This window comes from Hevea brasiliensis, chromosome 6 (assembly GCF_030052815.1).
Source record: "Hevea brasiliensis isolate MT/VB/25A 57/8 chromosome 6, ASM3005281v1, whole genome shotgun sequence".
NCBI classification, from domain to species: Eukaryota; Viridiplantae; Streptophyta; class Magnoliopsida; order Malpighiales; family Euphorbiaceae; genus Hevea; species Hevea brasiliensis.
Window position 1 is genome coordinate 24,901,223 of NC_079498.1, and position 18,726 is coordinate 24,919,948.

The 18,726-nt window shown below is 30.3% G+C and overlaps 1 protein-coding gene across 6 annotated transcripts in view; it reads left to right on the plus strand.

The window, feature by feature from the left end:
- Window positions 1-285: 285 nt before the first annotated feature.
- The window catches only part of LOC110661290 (uncharacterized), a 33,583-nt gene continuing 15,142 nt past the window's right edge, over window positions 286-18,726 (plus strand). For 5 of the 6 annotated variants that reach the window (XR_009149479.1, XR_009149475.1, XR_009149478.1 and 2 more), the window contains exons 1-3: window positions 286-525; window positions 1,419-1,488; window positions 2,384-2,525. The gene's annotated coding sequence lies outside the window, so the exon portion shown is untranslated. The other variant, XR_009149477.1, reaches the window with a different exon arrangement.

Sequence of the window (18,726 nt, forward strand, 5' to 3'; positions counted from 1 at the left end):
AATATAAAATGTAACACCCCAATTTTTAAATAAATATTACATATGGTTATTATTTGAATAGAAATAAAATTTATAAAGTTTTGGGGAGAAAAATTTAATTTGAACTTGGACTTGAAAGAAAAGTTATAGAAGTTTTGGGGTGGAAAATAGGATTTTTGAAAAGTTAATTGACCAAAATGAAATTTAGTTAAAAAAATTCAACAGCAGGTTGCAACCCACATGACTCTCCAGCAGGCTCTATTTAAAAAAAAAAAAAAAAAGAAATGGGAAGAAGAATCGGGAAAGAGGAGAGGGGGAAAAAGAAAGGAAAAGAAAGAAAGAAGGGAAGAAGGAGAAGAAGAGAGGGGAAGAGGGAGATGGTGCTGGATTTTTTTTTGAGTTTCTGTAGCAAGAAAGAACACCAACAAGGAGAACAGAAGGATTTTGATCTGGGGTATAAGGAATTTGAGAGAGAGAAATGGAGAAGAAGGTGAAAAGTGGCAGAAGCAAGACTCTGCAGGGGCAGCAGCTTTGCCTTCTGTTTAGGTAAGTTTGCTTCATCTTTTATTGTTGTGTTTTGAATATTTTGAAGGTCTATATGTGTAGAAGTTATGATTAAAATTTGGTGATTTTTCAATGGTTAGATTTGGAGAAATAAATTGTTGAACACAAGCTATCTGTAAGTAGAACTCTGAATTTTGGCTACTGAAATTTGAGGAAAATAAATAGAATCCTTAGAAAATTATGAAATTGGTACAGGTGATATTTAGGATGTTGAGGATATTGTGTTAAAATTTAGTGAATTTTAGACTTGTGGTTTATGTGATATAAATTATTTTGTATGAGTTATCTAATTAAGAATGATTTCTGAAAAATTCATAATTTAAAGGGGAGGATAAATATGTTGATATCTCATGATGCAGAGATAATTTGATGCTAAAATTTTTACTGATGATGTATATGGATGTCTTGAATATATGGTTAAAATTCAGGATTTATCTAATTGTTGGATCATTATATATAAATTTAAATATATAAGCTGCTAGATTGGGTATTAATGGTTGTGTTAAATTGAATAAGTGATTTTGATGGAACTAAAATTATTTTGAGATAGGATATAGTATTTATTGAATTTTTATGTAATTGTGGAATATTTTTGAGAAAGAATTATATATGTTTAGATGGATTTTTGGTGTTATGGATACATTATAGGACATATTTTATTGAGATTTGAGTAGGAAGTATTGGGAATGATATTTATATGGAGATATGAGTTGGGTATATGGATATGTTGATGTGATTTTTGAATGGTGGATTTGAGTATGTGATAGGGAATTGAGTTTAATTTTAAGAGAAAATGCTGTCGAATTTTCATTAAATATTTAATATGGAAAGTGAAACTTATGGTTGATTTTGATTATTAAATTGTTATGGTTTAGGAGGAGCTTTTGGATTATGATTTATATGGATGGACAAGTGATATATGTGAGTTGGTATCTTACAATACAGGTGAGTGGTATTTACAATATTTAGCATGAATTTACTTCTTAATTGATTCTTGTTCCTTCAAAAATTGTGATTTGCTTCTGATATCTATTGTTATATTCTGGTTATTTGATTTCTCATTTTGTTTCAATTTGATTCTATTATATATTCATTATTATTCAAATCTTGTTTCATGCACATTAGCAAGTCTAGAAAGAGAGTTAAGAGATTATGAGAATGGAAATGGTAATGAGAATTGTAGCACATTATGGAGTAATAGCAGCAAAATTTAGCAAATATGATTTAATATTTTAGAATTGTGAGAAATATTATGAGATTGTAGATTAACATGATGATTGAGTGATTATTTAGCTACTTTGGGTAGCAATGAATTTTTATTCAACATAATTATGTTATTGGAGATGGCGAATTTGATGGTGTATGGTCTTGACTACTATGATATGTCTTAGTATCACTATGAGATATTGAATTATATTTAGTATATTTGCTTCCTCTCGAGGGATGACAGTAGTTTAATCATTGCAGTAGTAAAGAGCTGCACATAGAGAGGTGAAGTTGCCACTGTGAGGTTAAGATAGTACGGATATGATTTTGATATCTATTTTGATACATTGGCATATCCTTGGATGTCAAGAGCTAATTATCAATATTTTTACATATGTGAGGAATGATTGGAGACTAAGAAGAATTTAAATTAAGATTGATATGGAGATCTTAGAAATTGCATAGCATGCATGTTGAAATTTATTATCTACTTTATTCAACTTGTTTTAAAAATTTTATTATTGAACTTATTCATTTAGCTTCTTGTTTCCTAGTTCCGTCTGTTGCATTATGTGTATTATAAATGCCAACTCACTGAGCTTTTCCCTAGAAGCTCACCCTCCCTACTCACCAGTTTTGCAGGAGATGTAAGATGGATGTTGATCATCAGTTTGATGGTTTTAGATGCTTCAATTGGCTAGACTCCACGGTCATGGAAAGCAAAGGAAGGATGATTGTCAGTAGAGATAAAAGTGTCACATAAAACATCAATTAAGGTAATTTTTGGACTTAAAGTGATATGTCCAGCACATGTCACATTTTGAAAGGACCCATCAGGTAAATGTGCAAGTTTTGGATTTGAAAGAAGTATGGTTTTGTCAAAAAAATTGAGGGTCAGAATTCATATATGTAGACCCTTATTTTGTGATGAGTATGTACATTGAGGCCATAGGAAACCTGATGATGAAAAATTGTATAACTGTAAGATATAATTGAAGGCATGAAACTGAATTATTAATTCCGTGGCATGATCTTGAAAAATAATAATAATAATAATATGCTTTTTGGAAAATTAATTTAATTTAAATAAAATTTTGTTTTGTTTAAATTTAATATGGGTAGTTCTTAAATGGACCTAATTAAGTTTAATTGGACTCAATGGGCCTAAGAAAGCCTAGTTAGGAATTTTAAATGGGACTCATTTAATTATTTTCTGAAAATTAAAATAATAAAATATCTCTCTCCTCCTTAGCCCCACTCTCTTCCTCACTCCCTATTGGTGTCACCCCCTTTCCCTTTCTTTCTATTGGTTGGAACACCTCACACATATTTCAGTCTCATCCAAATTCATCAATCCTAGTCATTTAAGTTATCTGAACTTTATCACACTAGGACTCTAAACCCTACCACACCTCTTCCTCACTCCCTATTGGTGCCTTCTATTTTTTCCTGTCTTCCTATTGGTTGAAACACCTCACCCATATCCCAGTCTTATTCGAATTCTGCAATCATACTTGTTTAAGTCATCTAAACTTTATCACCCTAAGACTCCAAACCCTATCACACCTCTCTCCCAAAACCCTATAAATACCCTACTGGAGGAAAAAGAAGGGAGGAGGGGAGGAAAGAGGAAGAGAAAATTCAAAGCTATAAGAAATTTAGAAATATTCAAGACTCTTTGAGTTCTTCCTTATTTTTTCTTTTCTTCAAGAAGATTTTCATACAAGATTTCTAGAAGGTCAGTTTTTATTATTTTTTTTTTAAGATCTATGCCATGCAATATTTTAATTCTATGCCCTTTGTCTTCAATTTATTTTATATGCTCATATAGATAATGTAATCATGTTTAATTTGAGGGGATACACAACTCTGCACATGTTTAGTTTCTGTCTCTTGTATTTTTATTATTTTTCTTTATCTTCTGAATCTGTAAAAAATTTGTAAAAATTATATTCATATTCTACACGAAATTCTATTAATTTTACGCTCTAGAATCACAAAAAAAGCTTTAATATTTTGTAAGTTATGGCTGTTTGAAATTAGGGTTCCTATAAAATCTGATTTGCAGGATACCCGACTTGTGGAGCCCATATCTCCCTTGTTTCTTAATATTTTTGTGTAAATCTAGTGTCTAAAATTAATTTTAGAATCTTATGAATCTTTTCCATTTGGTTTTGCATTCATATCTATTGTGGTTAATAAGTTATGAATTTTATAAAAAAAGTAGTACGATTCTGTCACTTAGAAAAGTTACAATTTATGTAGACCATTCGCCTAGGATTTTGTTTGATTTATAAATTTTATAATCTTGTATGATATGTAGGCTATCTTTTGTAATTTTTTTTATGATTTTTAGGCACGTCTAACTATTTTTAAAAAATCGGATTTCTTGCTACTGTTAATCTGCCAGAATTTGAAAATTGTATATTCTTGTATTTTCTTGGGTTTTAATTGATATTTGATCTATTTTTCTTCTGTGTTCTTTTAATTCAAGAAGTGTTATGAAGTGTTTGGATCATGTTAGAAGACTTAGACCATTAGGTAGTTGTAACTAATTAGGAATTTTAACCCTTTAGGAGACTAAAGTTAGAATTCAATGTAAATTGTTATTAATATTTTCTTTATTTCTTTTATTTTCTTTAGTTTCTTTATTTTTTTATTACAAATAAAATTGGTAAGTAGCCCTAAGGTAAGTACCAAAGAGGGCATTTGTGTGGAGCTTATGTGGAGCTAAACGGGAGTAAGCCAGGGATATCATTGTCATACTAGAAGAGAAGACCCTTTTTTAAAGGTAGCTTGCCCCAATGGCAACTGCATTTGCCAACAGGTAAGTAGCTCTAAACTCCTAGAATAATCATTGGTATGGAATTGCAGTAATAATAGAATTTTTATTTAGTAAATTAAAATTAACTTTGTTTTTTTAATTTAACCGACTTTTGCATGTAATTAATTTAAATAATTACTTTATAAATTAAAATTAATCTTGCTTGTAAATTAAACTAACATTGGCATGTAAAATAAATTTAATTTAATACTTGGTAATTGTAAAATAAATTTGCATGTTAGAAATCTTTATTAGGTTGTGATTGTTTAGGCCTTATGTGATATTAGAATAAATTGCACATGTACATAATTAACTTTGTTCAATTATCCTTAGGGTAACTTGGTAAAAATTAATTAATTAGGTTAAATAGAAACATAGGGTTATTTGAAATTGAATTTGTTTGTAAATTAAATTCTCAATAATAAATTAATTTTAGTCATCTGGTAAATATCATTTAAATAATTAGCAATTCCATAGATAGGAATTACTTGTGCATGAAAATTGTGTGTAAACAACAACCCTTTTGTGAATTACTTGCGTGTGTAGGATTAGAATTGCATTTTTTAGGATGAAGTTTAATAAAGGAATGATAAACAAGAATTTTAGAAACATTAGTAGAGGACTGGCACTTGAATTAACGAGGTTAGACCAGGCGTAAGGGTGCCTAACACCTTCCCCTTACGTACCCACAATCCCGAACCTAGACATTGGGCTATGGTAATGGCGGTTGTGGAAACTCTGCAAGGAGTAAGTTACCATCCATGACCCTCGAAGGAAACACTGAATATGTCCCGGTTATTACCCGGGTGGCGACTCCTGTCTATCTATGCCTTCGTGACACAAATCCTTAGTACCGTGGTAGTGTTATGGGAAGACGGTACTTACCAGTGGTTTGATTCTATTAGGATTGTATGAAGTGCATGTCTAGGAAATGCTGTTTAAGAAAGTGGTACTTAAGTGAGACCATTGTAACTCCACCATCTTTCCTGGGTATTATCTGGTGTATTTTATATAATTCTAATGGATGATATTTCACCTTACGCCCCCGTCCTACAATATGCTTGGTGGCTCCTGTGTTTATAATCCATATAAGTACCTTTATTCTTGTAAATCATACTAATAGGATTAGAACTAGATAATTGACCTGCAAAATCTGCAGCATCTGCAAAAGTAGCTTCAATAGCATTAATTTTTCCTTTCATCAGCTTCTCCGCTTCCTATTAAACCAGACTAGGCAAACTAGCAGTCCATTCAGTGTACTTGCTTTGAGTTTCAACCTCCATAGGTCAGCAAAATGAGAGACAACATTGGCCTGTTGCTTTCCTTTCTTTTGTTTAAATTCTTTGTACCGCTTTGGATAGCCAAAGAATTTGAAGCAAGACTCTCTAACATGGCCTCGAACATTACAGAAAGTGCAAAACCTCTCATCCTTCTTGTTATATTCCTTCTTAAATCCAGGCTTAAAGAAAATTGGTTGAACCACTGTCTTTCTTAAATCCCTGTGACTTAGCAGACATTATAGTAGTAGTATCGCTTGACTCAACCACCAAATTCTGAACCTCCCTTTGTTTCTCCACCGTAAGGCCATTGAATAGGCCTTATTAACATTAGGGAGTGAATCCATAATCAAGATTTGATTCTTAATATGGTCATAACTCTCATTAAGTCCCATTAAAAATTGCATAAGCCTATCTTCTCTCTCAATACAAGCTACTGCTTTAGAGGCCCCATAAGTGCAGGTAGGTAAAGGATACAAGCAAGACAACTCATCCCTCTTCTTCTTCAATTTAGTAAAATATACCATTAGAACATATTTCCCTGATTAAGATCCCCTGTATCTCTCTTCATTTGGAACAAAAGTGGACCATTACTCTTTCCAAAACGTTGGTCTAACTCTTGCGAAAGTTCCTTGGCACAAGTTGTATATAAGAAAGCTTCAACTATCTCTTTCAAAATTGAATTTAGAATCCAAGACACTACCATACTATCCACTCTCTGCCATCTCTCAAAACTAGGTGAATTAATAAGAGGCATCTCACATTTACCATTAATTTATCCTTTGCCGAGCTATTATCAGCCATCTACTCCAAGAAAGATAGTTTTCACCAGTTAACAAAGCACTTACTAAGGTCAGCAACAACCTGCTATTGGTTTATATACAGCTAAAAATAATTGACCTGTACGCTCTGCCAATAAAAAAACAACTTCTGCAGCCTTACTAACCAGCCAGCTAAGCATAACAACTTCTAATCCTTATCCCACCATTTGCTCAACCAGCACAAAAATACATTTACATATTCACGAATATAATTGTAGTATAAATTATTAATAAATTATGAGTTTCAATTTATTAATAATGTTAGTTATTTTTGAATCCTTAAATTTTATTTAATATTGAATGGGACAATTTAAATTATTTATGATATTTCTTAAATTCACAAGTTCAAATACATAAGATTTTAACACTATAAGAAATTAAAAAAATAATTAAGAAAATTACCGACCAAATATGTCTATGTGTTCTTGGTAATCAAGATTACTAACAAATTACCAATTAAATTTTTTTCATCTATAAATTCTAGCATAGGTAATTTTTACTAATGAAAAAAATATTATCGCTAAATTTACCAACGAATTATTTCGTAGGTAAATTAGGATTTTTTTTTTATAGGTAATTTCGTAGGAGATTGTATGCTTATAAATTATTGACTAATTACTAATAATATTTTTTATTGGTAATTACTGATGACAACAAATTATCATAGGTAATTACCAATAGATCATTTTTATTTTATATTTTTAATTTAATTTTTTTACTTTTTAATATAATTTAATTTTTTAATTTAATTTTTAATTTAAATTAACTTTTAAATGCAATTTAATTTTAAAATTTAATTTAATTTTAATTTTAAAATTTTAATTTAATTTAAAATTTTAATTTAATTTAATTTTTAATTTATTTTTAATTTTTAATTTTTAATTTTTTTATTATTTTTAAATTAAATATCATTTATTTTAATTTAAATGTAAAATTATTTTTTAATTTTTTAAGATTTAAATGATTCAAAAAAAAAATTACTAGTGAGGCCCAATGTAGGCCTCACATAGTGGCTATGCCAAAATTTTCCTATGTTGGAGAGTGGCTTTCCTTTTATAGAGAAACTTACTCATTTCCTATCTATTCATAAACGATGTGGGAATTTCACACTTTTTGTGATTTACCAACGAATAATTTTCGTAGGTAAAATTTTTTAAGATTTTTTAAATTTTTTCTATTTTCTTCTTAATATTACCGACTAATACTACAAAAAAAGTGAGTATAGGGGATAATTTTTTGGGACCAATTTTTTTTATGGTTCTGAGTCATTTTTTTTTATATTATAGGGGACCAATATATTTTTTGTCCCTAATTGAATTACCATTTAGAATTGGGGGCAACTTTTCTATCATAATTAAAAATAAAAAAAAAATCTCAAATATAGGGGACAATTATATATTTCATCCTTGAAGTGTGAGTTAAGGGTACAAGTATAGGAGACGACAATAATTTTTAGTCACCAAGTGTTAAAATTAGAAACATCTTAAGCTTTTTTACATAATTATATAATTATATAAAATCTCAAAATTATACACAACGAATTGGGATTTATTTTCAATAGAGTCGAGTCACCTGTACTAGCTAAAAAAATTTACTTTTGAAGTGGACAAAATAAAACACATACTAGTTTAAAAGAAAATAAAATAAGTTATAATATTATTTAAAAATTATTTGAATTTTTGTAATTTTACCGACCAAAATTGTAACACCCCAATTTTTGAAGGAAATATTAAATATGGTTGTTATTAGGAATAGAAATAAAATTTATAAAATTTTGGGAGAAAAATTTAATTTGAACTTGGACTTGAAAGAAAAGTTATAGAAGTTTTGAGGTAGGAAATAGGATATTTTCAAAGTTCAATGACCAAAATGAAATCTGTTTAAAAATTTGGACAGCTGGCACCTCCCTCCAGCAGATAAAAGGAAAAGGAAAAAAAATAAAAAAATAAAAAGAGAAGGGAGAGTAGAAGAATCAGGAAAAAGGTAAAAATGGGGGAGATAAAGGTAGGAAAGGAGATGAACCCAACCATGGAATTCAGCACTGCAACCTCATCTTCCAGTGTCTTTGCTAATGAGAAAGTTTCATTAACCGAAATATTCCATCAAAAAATAACGGGATGATTCACTCTTAAGTTTGAAAAATCTTGCTCGCTTGACTGGTACCATTCTTAGACCAATCGCAGCTCCTTTCGAAAGTGGTACTTTCCAAATTGTTATTTCACTCTCGGGTATATATATACACTCATTCCTTCCTTGTTTGTCCTCTGTCTCTAGGTTTAATTTGTTTATCTACTTATTTAGATTTTGCTTTTATGATGATTTTGTTAGGTTTCTCTTAATTGAGTTGCTATTGAGGATTATTTCTGTTTGCTCATTAGAAGAAAAATAAAATTTTGAAATTAGGCAACTTGCTTGGAATTGAAGTTATTTCTTTATTTGTTATGGTTAGGAGACTGGATACAATTTTGATATGGTTTTAGAGTATCAAGTGGGTGTAGATTTTGGGCTGTATCAGACTATGGCTTAGCAATCTGTTGGCTTTTGAATGCTTGTGCAGTAGGCCTAATTGATTGTTTCTAGAATTCAGGATAAAGGACTATAGAATTGGCCAAGTATTGAGCAATTTTTTTACTATATACTAGTTAATCTTTTTGCCTTAGTGATTGATATATTTACAGGAGATTAGAAAAAAGAAAAAGATAATATTAATGATAATCGAAAAATCTTCAATTATCGTGCATTTTATATATTTACAGGAGATTAGAAAAAAGAAAAAGATAATATTAATGATAATCGAAAAATCTTCAATTATCGTGCATTTTCGTGTTTGAATGCAGATGCCACTTGAAATTTCTATCTGTGTGTGTGTCTATATATATATATATATATATATATATATATATACTTTTACTTAATAGTTAGTTTAATGTTTTGACTTCCTGTTAATGCCTAGAAGATCTGAGCTTAGACGCTTACATTTGGTGTCAGTTGAGGGAATGATATGTATAATCATTTTAATAATTTTGTACGAGAAGCTCTTATTTTTAGTCCTTAGAGTAAAACCCATTTTTCTTGCAAGTCTACTTCACATTTGTCATACATAGTTCAAAACGAGGTATTATTTCTTTTCTAGTCTTTTAACTTGAAAAAGTTTGTAACAATAAATAATAGGATATGAATTGATGTTTCAATTGGATTGACATCATAAATATTATGTGGACAATCTGATTGGGCTTGAGTATTGTCTAGATGGAATGGGATGGAGTAGTGGAATTCTTGAATTTTATTATTATTATTATTATTATTATTATTATTATTATTATTATTATTATTATTATTAAAAAACTATTGAAGTGTGAACTTATAAATGATAAAAAAAAAAAGAAAATTAGAATAACTTTATTCAATTATGTTGATATTGTTGATGCCTTTAAGGGTTGTGAAATATACAGTTTGTGTTGCTTATTCTTTTCAAGGGGGAAGCTTAATTTTAGGTGAGATGCTATCGAGTTTTTAATTGGAATTCTGAATTTTGGCATGTCCTAAACTCTAATGCAGTTCATAAATTTTGTTTTAATTTAGTTATTGAACTTGGAGTGGAAATCGATGAAGGGGATGGGAATTATATTATTTATGCACGCTAAAGGTTTTATTTTTAGAGCTACGTGGACCTGATCCTTCATTTTCTTATGAAGTTACGTAGGCAGTCTTCAGGTGCAGTCCAAAATAAAATAAAATTATTTTCTTGTTTTCCATATTATTATTATTATTATTATTATTATTATTATTATTATTATTATTATTATTATTATTATTATTATTATTATTATTATTATTATTCTTAGGTGATGAAATGGATAAATTATAGTTGAAATATTGAAATTTTGGTTTTTAGTCATAGTATTGATGTTTAGTAGAACTTGGGTCTTACAAAAATTGTTTTTGTCGGTTTTTTTATAATTATTCTATAAATTTTTTTGAATTATTACCCACCAAATTATATATTTGTCAGTATATTTTAATATTATTTAAAAATTATTTATTTTTTTTGTAATTTTACCGACCAAAATTGTTTTCATCAGTATTTTTTATGATTATTCAATATTTTTTTAAATTATTACCGACCAAATATTCTATTCGTCAGTATATTTTAATATTATTTAAAAATTATTTGAATTTTTTTTATAATTTTACCAACCAAATATTGTTTTGGTCAGTAAAATAAATAAAATTAAAAAAATTTAAATAAAAGTAAAAAGGGAGAATAAGAGGGGGAGGGGGTGTTAAGAGGTAATGCCCAACATCGGTTTTACGTGGGGGTGACTGAGATGCACGCATCTATTTTCCCAAAAGCAAATCCCTACTACTGCCCTTTCATTTTCAGTAAAGTCCTTTTTCCCTCTACTCTCTCTCACTGTAAAAATTTCTGAGTTATCATCCCCTACTTTTGCCCATTTTCTGATTTCAGATTACACAAACCCTTTTTCTCGAAACCAAACAAACTCGCACGAGTACTCTCTCTCCCTTTTTAAAATGTTTCATTTTTGAAATTTCTAGGGTTTTGGTTGGTTTGGCTCCCTTTTGCTTCTTGTTTTCCTTTAGATAACAATTAAAAGTTTTTGCAATGTATAATTTTTACTTGTCTGTTTCGTATGGAGATCTTTTCATGATATTACCACCGCATTTTCTTAAAGCATTAGGTCTTTGTGTGTGTTCTCTCTCTTGTCTCTTGCTTGGGTTTGTTGCTTTGTATTGTTTTCCTTTTCATTTCTTATGCTGTATTTCTGGTGGCACATAACTGTACTCAAAGAAATACTGAATCTAAATAAAATTTGGCATGCCTTTTCCTTGAACTAATAGATTAATGTTGGTGGAATTCAATCGACAGCAACCCTTATGCACATTTGATTAATTATGTTTTTCAAATTTTTTTATCACTTTTCTTTTTTGCATTTTTTTTTGCTTCGGTCACTCTAATTTGGATACTAGTGTTTCCTGCAACTCGATGCAAATCACCAGCATTCTAAATCTATGGTAAGCATTGAAAATAAAAGCAAGAATAATCAAACGTAGGCTTGGTATTTTGACAAGTAGAAAATATACAATCAAATAATTAGCGACTTTTTGAATAATTGTGATTAAATTTACTTAATTGTACAGACTAATTGTTATTAGAGAGGAATCATTTGTTCATATAGTGGAATTGATTTCTTATGCATTGAAGTTTAGTCCCCCCTTGGGCATAGAATATGCATATGAAAAATAAGTTTTAAGCTGCAAGATGAAAAGTCCCTATTCATGTTGAATTTTCTTAATGTGCAGTGGCAAAGCTCGAGTATAAAAATATAAAAATAATAGATGTATAATGTAGATATTTTGTTAGCTTAAATAATTGACCTGGCTACTTTACTAGTCTCATTTCTAACTTGAAAATTAATAATATATATATATATATATATATATATATATATGGCTGCAAAACCATTTTCTATGAAACTTCGAAAGTCATAGATTGGATACCAAGTTCTACTACATTTATCAGATACCAACCGACCTGGCAATTTCATATCACTTTTATTATTTTTTTTGCACAATTTATTTTTATATAAAAATAATTTAACAGTTTTTAAATTAAATATTTACTATAAAAATTGGTATAAAATTAACTTTTATATATATTATTATTATTAAAATAATAAATATTTTATTTTTCTACATAAATTTTATAATAAACATTTAATTTAAATATTACTAATTGATTTATTTGTATGTTGCCTATTTCTATTTTGCCATCTTTGTATAGTTAACATGAGTGTTGTTTTAGTTGGTGGATTATTGTAAATCAGTGAATTGTTTGGATGAGAAAGAAAATGATTTTAGGCCTGAATTGTATTCAGCAGTGGATTTACTCTCTGATTATTCTTTTAAAGATTGACTATTTAATCTTGATTGTTGATCCAGATATGATAGGATTGTCTGTAACACTGAAATGTGAATTATCCCTCTACAATTATTGATGTTTATGATCTAGGAGTAAAAACATCAAATATTGGTGATTTTATACAGGTGTTCCATGAAACTCATTGACATGATTGATTTAATTATGATTTAATTTAATAATTATTTTAATCAATTTAATTTTAATAAATTTGAATTTAATTCTCATTTCAATTTAAATCAATTTGATTGTGATTTCAAATTGGCAGCATCTTTTTTGAATAGTACAATCAATAGGCACTATCCACGTAAAAACACAAAATTTTCCCAATAAACTAAAAGTAAAAAAACAAATAAAAAGAATGAGGAAAAAGAGTTGCTATCTCACCCGACTTGCATTATCTTGCATTTTTTTTTTACCAATGACTTGTTTTTAGTACCTATTTGTTCTTTATCTATTTGTACATGCAAGATAATTTTTTCCCCTACATGCTTTTTGTTATCATATTTGTTGTTATTCATTATTATTTTTAATTGTTAAAGGATATGGCTCCTGATAAGAGTTGGATGGGAATTGAGAATAGAAAGGACCCTAGATATATTCATGGAGTTGAAGGTTTTCTGACATATGCATTTATGCATGAATCAATAGAAGATGCGATTCCATGTCCTTGCTTAAATGTAGAAATGTCAATTACAAGCAGAAATTTGAAGTTAGGTACCATTTGTTAAAGCATGGAATTCTCAAATCTTATACCATTTGGTATTTCCATGGAGAGTCTCTAAATGAAGATTTTGACATCAATGATGATCCAATTGTTAATGATGATCAAGACTTCAATGATGATATGATTGGATTAGTGAATGACATATATGGTGATTCTAATGTCAACATTGGAACGGATTCTAATGAAGCATCGGTTAGAGAGAAACCTAAAGGGGATGCTGCCATGTTTTACCATATATTAAGGGAAGCTAAGGAAAAGTTACATCCAGAATGTGAGCTCTCAAAATTGGCTGCTATAGTGAAGTTACTTCACATGAAGAGTTTTCATCGATGGATCAATAGACCATTTGATGATTTGCTTGGTTTATTAAGGAAGCTTATTCCAAAATGGAAAGCAAAATTTGCCAGAATCATATAGTAGTGCTCGAAAGTACATTAGTGGTCTAGGCCTTCATTATGAGAAGTACGATGTTTGTCAGAATCATTATACATTATATTGGGGATCATTTGCCAATGCAACATCATGTCAAATATGTGGATTATCTAGGTGGAAGTCTGATGAAGGGAAAAGCAAGAGGAAAAAAACTCCATACAAAGTGCTACGATACTTCCCTTTAAAACCAAGGTTGCAAAAGTTGTTTATGTCTAGTCAGATAGCATCCGATATGCGACGGCATTAGGAAAAAAGGATAGATGATGGAATTATGAGGCACCCTGCTGATAATCTTTCTTGGAAGTCTTTTGATGAATAACATGGTTCATTTGCAAGTGATGCTCATAATGTTAGACCCGGATTGGCAACTGATGGTTTCTAGCCTTTTGAAAACATGAGCTCCCAACATAGCATTTGGCCTATAATTCTTACACCCTATAACTTGCCCCCCTGGATTTGTATGAAGCAAACCAATTTGATGATGTCAATGATTATTCCAGGTGAGCATAGTCCAAGAATGGGTATAGATATTTTTTTGCAACCTTTAATTATTGAATTAAAAGAGTTGTGGGAGGTTGATGTTTATGTTGGCTAATCTGAAGACTCTAGATCATTATTTGTCAATGTTTGTGTCCCAATGGCACAATATGTGCTTTCTAATCATGAAAAGGAAGTCTTATGTAAGATGTTGGCTAATCTGAAGACTCTAGATGGTTATTTATCAAAAATATCCAAGTGTGTTAATGTGAAGGAACGTAAGATTTCTGAAATGAAAAGTCATGATTGCCATGTATTCATACAATGACTTCTTCCTCTTGTAATTCGAGGTTTCCTTCCTAAAAATATTGTTGAGCCACTTATTTAGTTAAGTGCCTTCTTTCGAGATATATGCCGTAAAGAGTTTAGATAGTTCTCAATTGGATGACATCGAGAAGCAAATTGTCTTGACATTATGCAAATTAGAGATGAGTTTTCCTCCATCTTTTTTTGACATTATAGTGCATTTAGTTGTACACTTACTAGGTGAGGCCAAGATTGTTGGACCTATTCAATACAGATGGATGTACCCAATTGAGAGATATTTGCATAAATTAAAATTATATGTTCGGAATAAGGCAAAGCCAAAAGGATCAATTGCTGAAGCTTACATTGCTGATGAGTGCTTAACTTTTTTGTTCAAGATAGTTGGTAGGAATTGATGATGCGTCCCAACCGCAAGTGCACGGGTCGTACAAGTAGTATAGAAAAATATCGATCCCACGAGGAGTTGTGTTAATGATTGAATTTTCGATATAAAAGTTGACTAAATTGAAGTATTTATGAGATTAAAATGATGAATTAATGGGTAATGGAGTATGAGATCTAAATGTGCAAAATTAATATTCTATTCAACAATGTATTAATTAAACTAAAATTGCATCAAATAGAAATAAGCAAGTTCAAATATGGCAATATTTAAATTGGCAAATGATTAAATTCGATTAGAAATTAACAATGGTAAAAAGTGATTAGGAGTTCGGATTTCATATTCGAGCTATTTTGGGATTTTAAATTGGTTGTCCAATCTTATGAAACTTATGAGTTTTAAGGAGATTAATTCTTAAATCCTTTGAATTCCCTTTCGGGTGAGACAAAGAGTGCCTTAATCAAACTAATCCTACTTTCGTGGAGTTAGAATTAATTAAGACCCATTAAGTTCCTTAATTAATCTGTGAATCCTCTTAATCCTTAGCCTATTTCTAGGTCTAAGTTAATTAAGTCCAATTTCCTGATTATCTATCACAAGGCCTTCTCCTTTCGGTGCTTCAACCATGGATTAAGAACATTACTCAATGGGATCCTACATTAAGCATGTCATTCAGCTTACAAGAAATGAATAAAACTCATTAAGGCCACAAAATATGGATTATCCAATCAAAATCCACAAATATCTCAAATATTACAACCCTTACTCCAGAATCAAAAGTAAACTACTCACTATCCATAATGATTACAAGATATGATGAGTTTAAATGGAAATAAAGCTTTAATCTAAGCTACGAAGTAAGAAATTAAACACTAGAAATGTAGAAAAATGTAAAGGAAGGAAGAAATCTGCAAATCTTGGTTAAAAATGGTGTGGAAGGTGAAAATGACTCCTCAAATTCTGCCTCTCTTCTCCTCTTCTTCTTTTCTCCTTGCCTCCTCTCTAAAATGAGAAAATGGGACTATTTATAGCATTTTTCTGACATGGAGCCCTAAAATAGTATGTTCTAGGAGGAATTATTTGAGGGAATCTCCTGCCAGCTCATTAATGAACTCTTCATGGGACTGCATAAGTGGACTGCATAACTTATGCAGTCCCTTATGCGCTACGGGTTCTGGGTCACTTATGCGAAGCTGCATGACTTGGTGCATAGGTTATGCACAATTTCGTGAATGTGCATAAGGGAGGCGAGAATGTGCATAAGCTATGCAGTCTCCTTATGCACATTTCGGCTGGTTCTGGAACAGTGTTCTTCCTCCTTATGCAGAACTGCATAGCTTATGCGGCAAGTTATGCACAGTTTGGTCTATGCATATTTTAGCTTGAAAACTTGCTTTTGGCATCTTTTTGCTGTAGAAGACACTCCTCAATGGCAAAATTCTCTTTAGTCCTTCAAAAACACCATTTTTCCTACAAAACAAAGTAAAAATTACAAATTAATCCAAAATCGACAATTATGAAAAACTAACTAATTAACTAATAAAATTAGCTAAAAATGACTAATAATCAAATAAAAATGGTTATGAAATTAAACCTAAATGATTATGCAAAATGTATGCATCAAATACCCCCAAACTCAAGCTTTTGCTTGTCCTCAAGCAAACTTTAAAATGTGGTGCAAAGTTTTTAAGGGTGCCTTATCCAAAGAGTTATGAAAATCACTCATTAAGGTAACTTAACACACCTTTAGCCATACCAACAATCCATATACCCATCCTTCAAAATGCAAAGAATTTAATGCTTATCCAAGCTTTCACCGCTTAGCCATCAAGTCAATTATCATTCAAATCCCCAAACCAACTAATCAAAAGAGAGAGTCATGCTCAAAAGGAATTCTAGGACAATTGATAACCAAAGTATCTCAACATGGAATGATAGAATTGAATGAATAGATGAATAGTTTTCCAATCCCATAGGCAAATTCCCTACTCCTATCTCCACTAATGTAGCAAGTACTATCAAGAGATCAAAGGTCTTTTTAGGGATGTAATGAGGCCATGGGGTTTAAAATGAGGCTAAGAAGAAAGATGGGTAAAAAGTATTCAAAGCATGAGAATATTTTCAATTTTTAAACATAAGGTACACTTTATTATATATATATATGTATTTTTTATATATATGGGAGAGAAGAATACACAATGAGAATTGTCAAGTGCTAGCATAGTTTACAAAACACATAAAAATGGAGGGACATTTTGATACTTTAACTTGTATTTTGTATTTTTCTTTTGATGATTGTCCCTAAAATTTGCACCCCCAAACTCATTTCTTTTGATACTTTGGGTGGATTTCTTTCATTTTGAATGGCAATAGTGAAAAGCACATATACTAGCACTTTTACAAGGTGACAAGTATTTCTTCTCCCTTTTATTGTATTTTTATTTTTTTTTATTTTATGTACCTAATATTATGAATAATTATTCTCATGAAAAGGGTTGGAGTGTTTGGTTCATTGGCTAGGTAGTAATAAGGGTTTCAAGAAAAATTAGGGACAAAAAGGCTCAAAGGGGTTTGCAAGGATAAATTTTAGTTGGGAAAAGGGCCAAAGGTTTAAAATGAGAAGGTTTAAATCAAAGAATGCCTAATCATCTCTCTTTTCAAGTACAAGCTGGTATTTCTCCTTGAAAGGTTTAGAAAATTTGTTCTAGGATTGGTGAGACATCATTTGACTACCTTATATCCAATAATTCCCTCTAAACACTTCCATCTCCAAATGACTAGTTGGGTGGCTTTTTGGCTAAGAAGATATAGGCAAGGGATAGACACTTCAAAACCTTGCACCTTTTAGGAAACTTTCAATCCACAAACCCAACTAAAAGGTGAGTCAAATCACTTTCATAGGCACATTTTCAATACTCAAGGGATTTAGCAAAAGATTTTAATGCATGGTGTATGATTCCTAAAATGAGTAATACATGAACTAAATGGAGGAAGCCTATTTGTATGCAATTTGTACAATTTCTAAGTGATGTATAATGTGTGTGTAAATGTGTAATGAATATGTATGTATGGATGTATATGTAAAATATTTACAATATATTTAAATTAAATGTGATGAGATGATCTTATACTCAAAATGTGAAAAATAAAGCTATAAATCAAAATGTTAACACCAAATCTCATAATTATATTTTGTGCTCATTGTCTCAAACAGTAGATATCCTAAACTCAAAGCAAATAATATTGACCAGGAATTGTAAAAATTAAGAACAAAAAGAAAGAGTTACCTGTTATGAGAATTCTAGTTAAAGGGATGCATAAGAGGTGCATGTGTTATGCGAGTTAAGTCTTTATCGAACATGTGCATAGGTAAGGTGCATAAGCCATGCGGTGCTGCATAAGAGGCAATAGATGTTGCATAGGCTATGCAGGAAAGTTGCATAAGGGAAATACAACTGTGATTCTGAAGTAGCAGAAAGAGTTGCACAGCTATGCAAAGGTTATGCATGAGGAAATTCATAGTGCAAAGATATACAAAACCACTGGGAATTGGCAAGGGGAAATGTACAACCAGCAGTAAAAGTATGGAAATATAGACAGAGTATGGGCAAATATGTACAAAAAGGCAATAAGTGCGATAAAAATCAAAGAGGACTAATGTAATAGCTATTCAATAAAACTTCAAAAGAAACAGAATTTAAAAGAAACTAATTCGTAACAAAGCAACAAAATCCAAAACAAAGTATAAATGTTTGAACATATTTACAAAGAA